Genomic DNA, 14271 nt, shown 5'->3' with positions numbered 1-14271 from the left:
AGGACAGTCCCTGGGGTGTACTGTCCTCTGTGTACCAGAATGAACAAGCCTGGGGTTCTGGCTCCAGGTAGAATGTGGAACCTGACACTCCCTGCTCAGGGTGTAATCCCTGGGCTTGTGTGGCTGGCAGCCTCTCACCTGGCAAGCACAAGAGAATGTGGAGGAGTCCAACCTGTCTCCCAGGAAGTCTCCCCTCCCCTGCCCCACGAGGACCCAGGTGCTTCTGGGAGTTGTAGTTTGGTTTGCTTCAGTGTTTCCTCAGCTCGGCTTGAGTTGACAGAGGAATGGGGCGGGGTAGTCACAGGGGACATATCTAGGTCTGGGGTCTCTGGGTGTGTTGGAAAAGACACTGCTTTGTTCCCTTTGGAGTTTATATTCAGAGACAGACTGGCAGTGAGTGTGGTGGGGACACACCCTTGTCTGGGGAGCCGAGAATAACAAACATCTGGCTGTGCAGTAGCATTTTGTAAGAAGTGATTTGCATAAGAGATACGGGAAGATTCTCAGAGTTTCTGGAAGAGATGGGGCACATAGTGGGGCATCACAGATTGGCTATTCATACACATCTATTCATTGGGCATCTACTAGGTCCCAGCCCTGAGGTAGAGGCACTATGAATCAGGTGGGCGCCCAAATACCTTTCTGAAGTATTTCTAGACAGGAGTGGACATAAACTATTTTTAAACTTAACTTTATTTAATATGTTCTTATAGGTTTTGGTTTTTCAAGACACAGTTTCTCTGTGTAGCTCTGGCTGTCTTGGAACTAGCTCTGTAGACCAGGCTGGACTCGAATTGAGAGATTTGCCCACCTCTGCCTCCTGAGAGCTGGGATTATAGGTGTGAGACGTCATATTCAGCACACCAGACATTTTTTTATACTAACTTACAAACTCTGTATAAAAGCCCTGCTCTTAGGTGGACTTTGAGGAACTTCATCTTGCAGACTGACCATTTGAACTCCCTCAAAGACTCACCCCCCAGCCTCCCCTGTTCCCCGGGAATAGTAGAGTCATATTTGACATTCTCTGGGGTAGCTCCACTTGATAACTGTGTCTATGACATCCAGATGACCCATAACACTGCTGGGCTCTGTCACTGTGGACCAGAGAAGCCTCAGGTGGATCCAGGGCATTATGCAAGGCAGTAGCCCTTACTTCCAAAGGGTCAAAATTCAAAGGATTGTATGAGCTGTTCACACACACACACACACACACACACACACACACACACACACACATCACCACCACCACCAGCAGCAGAGAGGAGGCAGAGAGGAGGCAGGAGAGTGGCAGACAGCTCTCTGGAAGCCACACTGTTGCTTGGGTTTCTGTCTCTTTTCTTGAGGTTGGGCTGGTTTACAATAAAAGAGTAAACCTGCCAGGCAGTGGTGGCGCACGCCTTTAATCCCAGCACTTGGGAGGCAGAGGCAGGTGGATTTCTGAGTTTGAGACCAGCCTGGTCTACAGAGTGAGTTCCAGGACAGCCAGGGCTACACAGAGAAACCTTGTCTCAAACAAAACAAAACAAAAGAAAGGAATAAACCATGTCCCATTTCTCAGGGGAGCATGAGTCATAAATATGATTCAATTTACACATGCGATGTTTCTCCCTAATGCTGGTGAAGTCCCGTGAGAACCTGGATCCATCAGCTCCCTCAGAGCGGAGTCCCCAGAGCCCAGCATAGAAAAGGTACTTAGCAAAGATGCATAGGCTGGCAGGGTAGCGTTCCAGAGATGTTCCAGCTACTGGGGTAAAGGAAGGGACTTGAGGAGAGAATGGGTTGAGTTCAGGAGCTCAAACCTGAGCAACAACATAGGGAGCCTCTGGGGAGAGGAAGAGGACTGGAGCACGAGGAGCTCGTTAGTGGTGGAATGCATCACTTTTGTAAGCCTAGAATTTATTTATTTTGTTTCTTTTTTTTAATTAGGAGCTCGTTAGTGGTGGAATGCATCACTTTTGTAAGCCTAGAATTTATTTATTTTGTTTCTTTTTTTTAATTAGGTATTTTCTTATTTTACATTTCAAATGCTATCCCAAAAGTCCCCCATACCCTCCCTGTCCCACTCCCCTACCCACCCACTCCCACTTCTTGGCCCTGGTGTTCCCCTGTACTGAGGCAGATAAAGTTTGCAAGTCCAAGGGGCCTCTCTTCCCAATGATGGCTGACTAGGCCATCTTCTGCTACATATGCAGCTAAAGACACGAGCTCTGGGGGTACTGGTTAGTTCATATTGTTGATCCTCCTATAGGGTTACAGACCCCTTTAGCTCCTTGGGTACTTTCTCTAGCTACTCCATTGTGTTTCATCCAATAGCTGATTGTGAGCATCCACTTCTGTGTTAGCCTCACAAGAGACAGCTATATCAGGGTCCTTTCAGCAAAATCTTGCTGGTGTATGCAATGGTGTATTTTATTTCTTATTGGTTATTTTATTTATTTACATTTCCAAAGTTATCCCCCTTCCCAGTTTCTCCTCCGTAAATCCCCTATCTCATCCATCCTTCCTGCTAGCGTTAATTTCCAACATGGTGTCCAACTTCCTCCAACTCCAGTTTCTGGGAATTTGTTGCCCTCTTCTGGCCTCTGTCAGCACCTGCACTTACGTGCACATATACACATATATCTAACAATAAAAGAAATAGTTTTGTTTTTAAGAGAAAGGAATATAAAAAGAAAGAAAAAAACCAAAACCATAGTGGTCGATATGATTAATGAAAACGAACAAGACAGCTGGTCAGGAATGCGCAGTAGCAGGGCCCTTGGTGGGCAATGCTCTGTCACCCCACCTCGGGGCACACAGTAGGTGCCTTGGCCGGCACCGTGGCGCAATGCCGCTTCCACCCGGCAGGGGGCGCGCCCCACATAGTCTCGCGGCTCCGGGCTCCCGCGCTCCGCCCCTCGCCGCTCTGCGCAGGCGCCACCGGGTGCGGTTGCCACGGCGACGGGGCGCTTCCCGCCCGAGCCCCGCCCCCCAGCGGCGAGGCTGCGCGCGCCGCGGCAGGTGCGGGCGGGCAGGTGCGGCGCCGGCGGGCCACTGCGGTAGGTGCGCGGAGGGCGCGGGGGCGCGCGGGCGGGCCGCGGGGGCGCGCGGAGACGCACGGGGACGCCCACTCCTGCCCGCGGGGCCGCGTGTAAAGTTGGCAAAGTTAGCGGAGGGAGGGCGAAACGGAGAGCGGGAGGAGCCGCGTGCGGAGTCCGGCTGCGGACTTGCTGGGGGAGGGGGGTGGATCCCGTTGAATCTGCGGCCGGGGAATGTCGGCGAAGGATGCCTAGGGCTGGCCCCCCGCTCCCTCCACGCGCGTCCGCGGCTCGCGCGTGTCTCGGGATCGCGCTGTGCAGGCCAGGGCTGACCCTTCCTCTGGCGGGGAAGCCGTGGCCTTTTGCTTTCGGAGGGACGGCGCCTGTTGCAGAGAGCTGTCCCCTCGAGGGCCTGCGGCTGGCGCTGGAGCCTGCGCCCTGTCCCCGGGGTCGCGCCCTCCGGGGTGGCGCGCGCACTGCCCTGGTCCGCGGTGACAAAGATGTGTAACTTGGACTTTCTTCCACTGGGGCGAGTTGCGGCTCCAGGCCACGCACAGAGAAGCGCTGGGACTGGTTAATCAGTAATCGGGACTCTAGGTGGAGGCTTCAAGCGGCCAACTTTCTCTTTGCCACCCCGCAGGGCAGGCGTGCGGCCAGGGCTGGGCTCTGCAGACACCGGTGCCTTGGTGGGTTCAGGGGAGACTTGAGGGCTTGGCAGGGGCGCACTTAGGCCCGAGAAGTGCAGAGTCTGGACGCGTGGTCCAGCCTTGCCTGCAGCTGTGTGCAGGGGTACATCGGAGTCAGCTTGGACCAGCCCAGAGCAGGTCAGAATCTGTTCTTCAGGGATGACTTTCTAGCCGTCTAGCCTGCTCCACGTCTTTGTTGATTTGTGATGTTGGGGAGCACCCTCACCCCAGACTCTGAGCTATACAGCCCCGCCCCCCCCCCCACAGAGTCACCAGAGGGCAAGGGAGTTCAGAGGTCAGTTGTGCATCCCTGGCATCTGACCCCTGCTAGCATCACCAGGAATCACCTAACCAACACACGGGATGAGCTGCCTCCAAACGAGTATGTCCGTTCATCAGTCATTCATTCATTAACAAATGGTTCTGTGTCAAGCACTAGGCTGAAAGTCAAGCCCGGAGGAGTGAACCCTGGGTCAATCTGGACGGAGAATGGGACAGCAGAGGAGGGGGCGTGGCTTGGGGCAAGAGGAGGATCATGGTCTGGGGCAGAGAAGGGTGTCAGGAATTGAACCCAAGTCCTCAGGCTTGTTGGCAAGCCCCTTTATCCACTGAGTCATATCACCATCCCGTGGTACTTCTTTGAGACTCAGGTTCTTTAACTGTAAAATGGTCCTCTCCTCCATCACGGGGGAGGAGCGTTCGTAAGGTGGGTCATGGAGGGCATCTGATTGAGCTCAGGGCGTGAGCCCAGAAGAGTTATTGTCATGATAGCCTGTGTCATCAGAATGGTTCCAGCAAGCAGGTACCTTGCCCAACCTAGTGTGTGTGTGTGTGTGTGTGTGGTCAAAGGTGACACTTGGGCTGAGCCTTGAGGGCTGGGTAGGAGGTAGGGCAGAGGCAAGACCTCACTCCTGGTCCTGCCCAGAGTGCAGGGCGTGTTGAGCAAATAAAAGACCTTTACACTCCTGTCCTGCATCGGAAGGCTTGGGACTGAGGGGACCAGATCCCTGCCTGGAGGCACACACTCCTGCCCCTGCCTGCTTCAGATTCCGGGAGTGTGGGTTAAGCCCTGCCACTCCTCTTGGGGGAACTTGATGGATGTTTGGAGACAGTGAGGCAAAATTGCTGAGAAGCAACAAAGGTAAACCAAGGGGGGCTTCCCGGAGGAGGCAGGGGGAGAGGTCAGCCAGGCCCCATGGAAGAGGGTGTAGGGAAGGCCAGAGCTACTGATGTACTGTGTTATGTCAGACCCTCCAGGCTGAGTCCTTCTGTCTGTCCCCTCTTTGTTCTTCCTGACAGTCTTCTCAGGCAGTGTTGGTTGTGGAGACTCCTCCACTGCCACCCATGAGCAGATCATGAAATGGGAGCTTGGGGGAGAGAGAGGAGGAACTGAGTTCTGTCCTTAGAACTGGCTGTCCATAGCCATGCACCTCCCAACTCTGAGTGTCCCCATGTGGCTAGGTGTGGCCGCCCACTGCCCTCACCCTGACTGCTGGCCCGGGAAGGGGAATCGCTGTCTGAGTGGAGGGCTCAACACAAGACGGATATCTCATGGAATCTCTTACTTGGGAGCGTCCCTGGGCCTGAGAACTCGGGGCTCTCCTGTCCCCAGAAATCCTCTAGTCAGCTGTGTGGGAGCGACTATCAGGAAGCAATTAAGGACTTGACTTTGGGGCCTGAGTTAGCGCTGCCCTTCTTGGTAATCGGGCGGTTAGGTGACCTTTGAAATGTTTACAGCCCTGTCTCCGTCGAGGATAGGGATATGTTTTCAAAGTATGATCGCTGACTGCTTACACCTGAGTCAGCTGTGCGCGTTGTTAAAATACTCCAGGAAATGAAAGTGTCTGACCCCAGATGACCAGCTGGACGGACAGTTCTGAGAGCCCCACTTCCCATCCCCTTTTGGTCCTCCCAAGGCTTCCCGTGCACAGAATCTAACTCCTCCTGAGCCCCCAATCACATCTGCCTACCTTGACGCCTGCTTTCAGATCTGCTCTGCCCAACATTAAGTCCTGGCTTTATCTGCTGTGTGACTGCCATCGGGTGTGTTAACCACTCTGAACCCGTTTTCTGTGTATATGAGGCAAATTACTTATCCATGAGGGTAGCTGTGGGGACAGAGAAGGACTTGGCAGGTGTGTGTTGGTCCTAACTGGATAGAGAAGGTGCTCAGTGAACAGCCGGGGTTGGGGGCTGCGGGGCGGGACAGAAACTAGCATCAAGAGGTGCAGCTGGTGGCTTTGTCTTCCCATTGACAGCAGGATGGAGCCTGCAGCCCCACAGTAGGGAAGGTCAGGTAGGTTGTGTGGAGTTTGGTAGCTTGTGGGTTTGAGGCCACCCTGCCAGAGCTTGTGTCTCAGAAGACATCTGGCAGTGAACGCGTTAATGTCTCTGTGGCATGCGGCTCCTGTGTCGGTTTGCTTTGTCTGTGATCACTCTGTGTAACAAACATCTCCCAAATGAGCAATTTTTAAACATAGGCATGTTTTGCACTCCGGTCAGCGAGTGGCTTGGCCAGTCAGTCCTCTGACAGATCTGTTGGCTGACAGCATTGGGGTGTGCTCTTCAGGGGGTGGGGTGGGGCTGCAGGTGTGCAGGTGTGGGGTACCAGGTGTGCAGGGGTGGGATACCAAAGAGTGCAGGGGTAGACAGCAGGTGTGCAGGGGTGGGGTACTAGGTGTGCAGGGGTGGGGCAGCAGGTGTGCAGGGGTGGACAGCAGGTGTGCAGGGGTGGGGTACCAGGTGTGCAGGGATGGGGCAGCAGGTGTGCAGGGGTGGGGCAGCAGGTGTGCAGGGGTGGGCAGCAGGTGTGCAGGGGTGGGGCAGTAGGTGAGCAGGGGTGGGCAGCAGGTGTGCAGGGGTGGGGTACCAGGTGTGCAGGGGTGGGGTACCAGGTGTGCAGGGATGGGGCAGCAGGTGTGCAGGGGTGGGGCAGCAGGGATGGGGCACACACCGTCCCCTCTCCCTTGCCCCATCAACCAATCAGTCAGTCAATCAATCTAACAAAAAATGTTAAAGACGGATAACCGTAGACATCCCTTGTGGTGTTCTAGGACCTTGTGACTTATGTAATAACGACACAAGGCCCATTTTACACAGAACGCACTGTGCTCCGCTTGGAGTCTGTTTCTTTAATGTGCGCAAACTATAACTTTAAATCTCCCTTGTTTGCACCGCTAGCAGAAATAAGGACAGCAGCAGCCATAAAATAATTAATCATTAACACGGATTGGCCAGGGGAGGGGGGGGCGGCGGTGTGGTGGCTCACTCCTGTAATCCCAGCACACAAGAGGGAGATGTAGAGGGACTGTCAACGAGTTTGAGGCCAGCCTGGGCTACATGGTGAATTTGGTGCAGCAGCTTGTGTTGCTTTTGTTACCCAGGCAGGAGGGTCGCCAGATTCCCAGAGGCCCTGCCAGAGGTGGCAGGCGGAGGGACCAGGCTTGTCTTGCGTGGCTCTGCCTCCTGGAGAAGCTGGAATACTTCCCCCAAGTCAGGGTGGCAGCTTCACACTACCCATTCTGTGGCACTTTGTTTGCTTTGCTCCTCCTGTGGCTACAGGCCTTTCCCAGGGTTTGAACTGCCCATCCAAGGAGTGAGTGTGCAGGGCATCCCAGCGAGAGAGGCCAGTGGCTCTGGCTGGCTACCAAGGGTCACCCTGTGAAACACACAGCCTGGCCTGTTGGGACATGATGCCCAGGCTTGTAGGCTTTGCCCTCTGAGACTGTCTAGGGCACTGGGCGGGCTGGGGAGGGAACTCCCAGGGACCTTTGGCTTGGTACCCCGCCCAAGTTCATCTTTCACTTCAGCTGGTTGTGTGTCAGGGACCTAGCTTGGCAGCCGGAAGGGCCAAGGCTGGGGCCAGTGAGGATTAAAGTGTATTAGAAAGTTCCCAGCGTGGGCCTCTCTGCGCTATGCCGTGGTGAGCATCTCCTCTCTCTGGTGCAAGCAGACAGAGCCAAGTGAGTCTTCTGCTACATCTCCAGAAAGGATCCAGCCCTTTAAAAGGCAGGGCCTGGGGGAGCCACCGTTCGCCCAGGATGTGCTGTGTGCCAAGTCTCTAGCTTGGGAGGTGTTGGGTTCTGCGTCTTCTTGTCACCCTCCGAGTGACTCAGATGGTTGCTCTGCATCATTAACCTTTTCATGGGCAAGCTGACTCGAGGTGCGGAACTTCAGGAGAGATGCCTGTCTGCGTCAGCTGAGGCACCAGGACTCCTCAGTCCTGGGAGGTCCCACGTCCAGCCAGAGTTCCGCCTTCTCTAGGGAGAGTGAGCCCTTTTCATATCTGTTACTTATTGAGCACCTGCTGTGTACCCAGGCCCCAGGCTAGACCCATCCTACCATGAAGGAGGAGAGAGACGTGGGAGACAGAGAGCTATTTCCAGGGCAGTGTCTAGGGTCCAGTCTTGGTCCTGCCTCCCATTAAGCCTTGAGGCCAGACTGTTTCCTCTGTGCCATTAGGATGTGGTTAGGATGTGCCAGCGATAGGTGATACTGTCCCTCCTGGAGAGGGGAGATGGCTTGGATACTCTCAGATTTAACTTAAGAGTGCGTGTAGATGCCCATGAACCACAGGCTCCCCCACAGCCCATATGTTCCACTTTCCTTCAGTTCACTCAAAAGTGGGTGGAAGGGAGGGAGGGAGAAAGGAAGGGAGGCGGCCCAAAGCCAGAAGAATTTTCGGAATGCCCAGAATGCTGGCTGACCCAGCCGGTAGGTGTGAGCCATCTTTCCCAGCTTTGGTGGGGTTCAGCCCATCCGCCAGGCTGCTGGGTGTGCTGCCCAGTTCTCAGCCTGAGGCCTGAGTCACCCCTGGGAGGTGCTTTTCTAGGGACAGACCCCACCCGACTCAGAGCCACACAGCCTGGGGTCACAGGTGTGCACGTTAGGGCTTGTGAAGACGGGTACCGCTGCAGCTCTGTTGAGGCAGGTGGTGATGGGCGAAGCTCCTACTGTGTGCGGTAAAGCACCTACTGTGTGCCAGGGGCTCCTTCATGGTGAGGTTACATGTCCCTCAGCCTGAAGGTGCCATGAGGGTGCTGTCTAGTGCACCAACGTGTGGCCGGTCTTCTGTGTTCTGTGCAGTTGTCTCTATGTGCTTCTGCCTTAGAATGCAGCCGTCCCTTACCTGGGCGAGCAGTGTTCCACCCTCAGACTCCTCTGTTCGACAAGGGACTGTGAGAAAGGAGGGAAGGCCTGTAACCATATGCTCTAAAGAGTCCATGCTGATAGCATGCGTTTAACTGAGAGATGACCATGAATGCCATAGAACAGGGACTTTGATCTCTGGAAACTCTCAGCTGTGCGTCCCTGGGCATATCACATCCCTCCCTCCTGCCTCAGTTTCCCTTCTGTAAAGCAAAGTCCCGAGAATCCCGTTGGTTAATACCTCTGTTCTTTTTAATTGGGTTATTATTTTTACTTTTATGTTATGTTTGCTGTGTATGTTTTATGTATGTTATGTCGCAGTCCCCCGAAGTGGAGTTATAGAAGTTGTGAGCTGTCACGTGGGTGCTGGGAATCAAACCCCCGGTCCTCTGAAGAGCAGCCAGTGCTCTTAACAGCTGAGCACCCTATTCCCACCATCCTTACAGCTTGTCATTTTACATGGCTGCATACTTTTCCTTATTGTGAGTAGACCGACTCCTAGAATTCTGTGAACTGTAACTGGCAGATGGAGTGGGTAGCGTAGGGTGGGGACCACAGCAGATGTCCAATGTTATAGCCCCATAGGCATTGTCCTTAGCGCATGGTGTGGGAGCAGTGCAGACTGGGACTTCACCCCTTCCTGGCCTGCACACTGGGCTCCTTCATGAGCCCGGCTGATCACCATCTCTGAGGATGCTTCCTGTCCCTGCTGAGGCCTGGCCAGCATCCAAGTTCTAACCGCTGGACCGTCAGGAGGTGGCCCATGTAAGATGAGCTCCCGAGAACCGTCTACCTCCTCCCCTGGCTGCCTGCAGAAGCAGCTTCCGGAGGACTGGCTGGGCTGGCCGTTCTCGTGCCATGGAGAACTGGAAGGGCAGAGAGAGGAGAGGGTGGCAGGGAGCCACGGGGCAGGGTGGATGATGGAGCCGGGTTCTCAGAGGTGAGTTGGGGGCCAGGGTATCTGCAGGGGAATGACATGGTGCTACGTTTTTGTGTGACCTTGGATGGGGGCATTGTGATGGGTCAGTCTGTCCTTAGTCCCCTCTGTGCGACACGGGGCTGAGATGGGGGTCTCAGCCTCTCTTGCACTGCCTTGCATGTGGGCCGGTTGGTCCCTTCCTTCCCTCCCCCTCCCCCAGCCTGTCCGTCTGTCTGTCCGTCCATCCATCTGTCCCAGCTCTGGTGCTGACTCAGCAGGCCCTGCTCAGTGCCTGTTCCTCTTGCTAACTTTCCTCCAATAAATCTGGGTCACCCTCATCATTGGTGTCAGTTGCCAACTCTGGCTGTAGGTGGCTCAGCATTATTTATTAATTCGTTGTTCACTTATATATTTTGTGCGCCTGTTGTGTGGTATATGTATGTGTGTGCACAGGACCGTGCTGACCCAGGAATGGGCATGTGGAGGTCAGAGGTCGACATTGGGTGTTTCCCCGCTCCGCATCACTGTCTCTCACTGAACCTGGTTGGCCAGCCACAGAGCTCCAGGGTTGCTGTCCCACCTCCCAGGATAGAGTGATAGTCACACACCATCACGCTGGCTTTTCTGTGGCCGCTGGGATCCCATCTCAGGTCTTCATGGAAGATGCCCACTGGCAGCCACCGTGGCCACTGCTGCCTTTGCTAGTAAGGTTTAGGGGTCATGCTGTTGGCCCTTGCACCTCATCTGCCGGCTTGTCCTGCTGGAGTGTTCTTGCATCTAAGAGGCCCATTGCCTGGCTGGACCTTAGCAAGTCCCTGGCTGACCTTCAGGGACTTGAAAAGCTGGGTTGGGGCCTCTCGACATGGGAGGGGGATTTCTGTGCCCTTGAGATCTGAAGTTCAGATCTCAAGCTCAGGCTTGTGTTTCCTAGCCTGTGATCAGACAGACCGACAGACAGGCAGGCAAACAGACAGGTTCTGACATGACTACCTGAGCCTGAACATCTACTAAGGAAGGAAACTCCTTTAGTTCCTGAGGCACCAAGAGCCACCTCCAAGTATCCAGTCAGCAGAGAGGGCTGAGGAGGTTCGAGGGCTTCTTGGCTCTGACACACACACACACACACACACACACACACACACAAGAGACATACACAAACATATACACAAAGACACACACACATAGATACACATACACATAGATACACACACACACATACACACCCATACAAACATATGCATACACACATACGCAAACATACACATACATAAACACACATACCCACAGATACACGTACATACTCATATACACACAGACACATACATACACATATACATACATACACAGACACACACAGACACATACGAACATGCACACACAGACATACATACATAAACACACATACACAGACACACACACATACACATATACATACACACACAGACATATACATACATAACACACTGACACACATACATACACACACATACACATATACACACATACACAGACATATACACACACATATACATACATACACAGACTCATACACACATATACATACAGACAGACAGACACACACATACATACACACATACACACACACACACACACACACACTCAGGTCACCCCACTGGGCTTTACTTGAGCTAGTCTCAGAGTCACGGCCCCGCAGTGAAAACAGCCAGCCATGGCATCCAAGTAGAAGGTGACTTTGATAACACAAACACAGGAAAGTAAACAGCACCGGCCAGTCCCTGAGCATTGCTGTTACTGTAAGCTTCACGCCTGAGGAGGCCTGGTACTCTCTGTTCTGGTGGTCAGCTCGGGTCGGGTGCTCCCCACCTTCACACACATGGGGTTATGAAGGGGTGGAGGAGGGAAAGAGGAGGAGGGAGAGAGGAGCCCTGGAAGGGAGGGGGCCCTGAGTCCCTGTGGCTGGTGGCTGGCACATGTCCTGTGGGGGTTGGTGATACACCTCCAGGGCATCCCCTGCCCACAGCAGAACCTCAGAAGGCTGCAGGAAGCTTTATTGGTAGGACCCTTCAGCTGGCAGACATCCCTGCCAAGGTTGGGCACTGAACCTCGGGCACAGGTCAGGCCACTGGAAGACAGGCAAGAGAGGGAGCTTGTATGTCCTCGCCGTGGGTCACTAGTCTAATGACTGATTCTACTCAGTGCTCTGTCTCCTGTGTGACCTTGTGTGGGGCCCTTGACCTCTCTGAGCTTCTTTCAAGTACTCACTGGGCACCTGCAGGGGTCAGCTCTGCTGGTTGTTGCAGGGAGCACACAACGGAGATGGTGTTTATGGAATGGAGGGAGGGGGCAGGACTTGAGGGAGGAGAAGGTGCACCCGAGAGCTAGGCTTTCGTGGTTCGTAGCTGTGCATCTCTTTCTGGTAAGGACAGCGGTCACCATTGGTACTGGCCACCTGACCTCATTAAGAGCTGTTTGGGGCTGGGGTGACAGTTCAGTAGGGTGCTTACCGTTTAAGAAGGAGGAGCCACATGCTGGGATTGGAGGCTTAAGTGTGCATGAGTGCATGTATGTGGAGTGCTCAACTAGTTGGTGAGCTCCAGGTCCCAGGGAGAGACCCTGTCTCAAAAATGAAAGTGAAAAACAGACAGAAATAAGCAAACCCAGCAAGCAACGTGAAAGTAGACAGACACATACACACAGATGTACACACTTGCACACACATGCATGCATACACACACAGACAGACATGCACTTACACACACAGATATATACATTCACAGACACACACATCCATGTGTACACACACAGACACAGACACACACTCATAGACATACTCACACATGCATGCATACACAGACAAATATGCACATACCTACACACAGAGACACACACACAGACACATGCACAGACACATAGACAGACAGACACATGCACACACAGAGAGACATACACATATGAACACACAGTCACATATAGACACACATACACATGCATGCACACACAGACACTCTCAGACACACAGACACATGCACAGACACACAGACAGGCAGACACATGCACACACAGAGACACATACACATATGAACACACAGTCACATATGGATACACGTGCATGCACACACAGAGACACACACAGGCACACACATGCATTCATACACACAGAGACACTTAAGCTCCAATCCCAAATACACTTGCTCACTCGTTTCACATGGGTCTTTGTACTTTGGAAACAGGGTCTCATGTAGCCCAGGCTAGGCCTTAAACTTATTACATAGCTGAGGCTGACCCTGTCCTCCTGATTGAGCTACTGAAGCCCGTGTTCTCAGTGCTGGGATAAGGACTGAGGGCATCATGCACGGCAGGCTGGTTCTCTACACTGAGCCGCACCCCAGACCTGCCTCCTGTGTTTCTATTCTTACCCCCTTGATAGAAGGCTCAGCAGCCCTGCTGCCACCCTAGAAGATGGTGGCCTGGAGAGAGTGAGCTCTATTCCCAGGCTCACACAGCTGGGATGAGAATTAAAGGTTGTGGCCAGTTCTGTGTGTGCCACAGGCCTGAAGATGAAGGTCACCTCAAACACAGCTGGGTCATGGGGAAAGGCCTCAGACAGGGAGTCCTGGCTGCTAAGAGGCCAGGGACACAGTTTCCACCATCAGTGTGGTTTGCCCCCTTGCATAGAGGAGCATGAGGGAGCCTGGCCACCTGCCACCTACCCTCGAGTCTCCCAAAGAATTCAGATGGAAGTCTTGGTCCCAGAACTAAAGCCCAGGCCAGGAGGCTCTGACTGCCCGGCCCCTGTGATCCTCTTCCCCAGCCCTGAGTGTGCGTGGGCGTTGTGTTTGCCCCCCAGGACCTAACACAGCCAAGGCTCCTCTCCCAGGTATGGGTGTGCCCGCTTGTCCCTGCATCACAGGGTCTGAAATTTCCAGGGTGGTGAGAGGCCTGGCTTCCTGAGTTACTTTAAACTCTTGTCCCTGTCTATCAAGGAAGGAGAAAGAATGGAGATTGGGAAGGGCCAGCCAGCATCCTCTCCGCCTGCTGCATATCCCACAGCTCCCCTCACCCCCCACTTCCTTAAGGTTTCCTTGATGTGCGCTCAGGGTAGCAGGAGGTCCTTCTGGAGAAAGCTGAGCAGTGACTCCCAGGAGGCAGGGGTGGGGGTGGGGGTGGAGGGGGTGTTTCTCTGTGCCCACGTCCGTGCCCCTGTGTTACTGGCTACCATGTTGCGTGGAGAAAAGAAGTTAAATTGGGTTTTTGGAGCTGAGGGGGAGCCATTTCCTTCCTCCTTGAGAAAGGCCTGTGTGAATGAATCACGTCCTGTCTTTAAATTCGCAGCCTACCAATGTCAAGGCCTCGCTGGCACTGCCGGACTGACGGAGGCCTGCCTGCTCAACGGATGTTGGGCAGCGATTGACTTCAGATGCCCTAAGAGGTGTCACCGGTGGCTCTTATGGGAGCCAAGTCTCTCTGTGTAGCATTCTGCCACTTACCAGCATGTCCTCTTGGGACACACACACTG

The 14271-nt window shown here is 53.9% G+C and overlaps 1 protein-coding gene across 4 annotated transcripts in view; it reads left to right on the top strand.

Annotated features, from left to right (window-relative positions):
- The first annotated feature begins 2959 nt into the window (after positions 1–2959).
- 2900026A02Rik (RIKEN cDNA 2900026A02 gene) overlaps positions 2960–14271 on the top strand; it is a 134970-nt gene continuing 123658 nt past the window's right edge. The window contains exon 1 of one of the 4 annotated variants that reach the window (XM_017320881.2): positions 2960–3041. The gene's annotated coding sequence lies outside the window, so the exon portion shown is untranslated. Of the gene's footprint in view, positions 3042–3129; positions 3845–4314; positions 4848–14271 lie in introns of those variants that run through there. The other 3 variants (NM_001375886.1, XM_030254503.1, XM_006534936.3) reach the window with 3 other exon arrangements.

Source organism: Mus musculus, chromosome 5 (genome assembly GCF_000001635.26).
Source record: "Mus musculus strain C57BL/6J chromosome 5, GRCm38.p6 C57BL/6J".
Taxonomy (NCBI): domain Eukaryota; kingdom Metazoa; phylum Chordata; class Mammalia; order Rodentia; family Muridae; genus Mus; species Mus musculus.
Note: the sequence above shows the minus strand (reverse complement) of the source record. Positions and strands in the feature narration are given on the sequence as shown.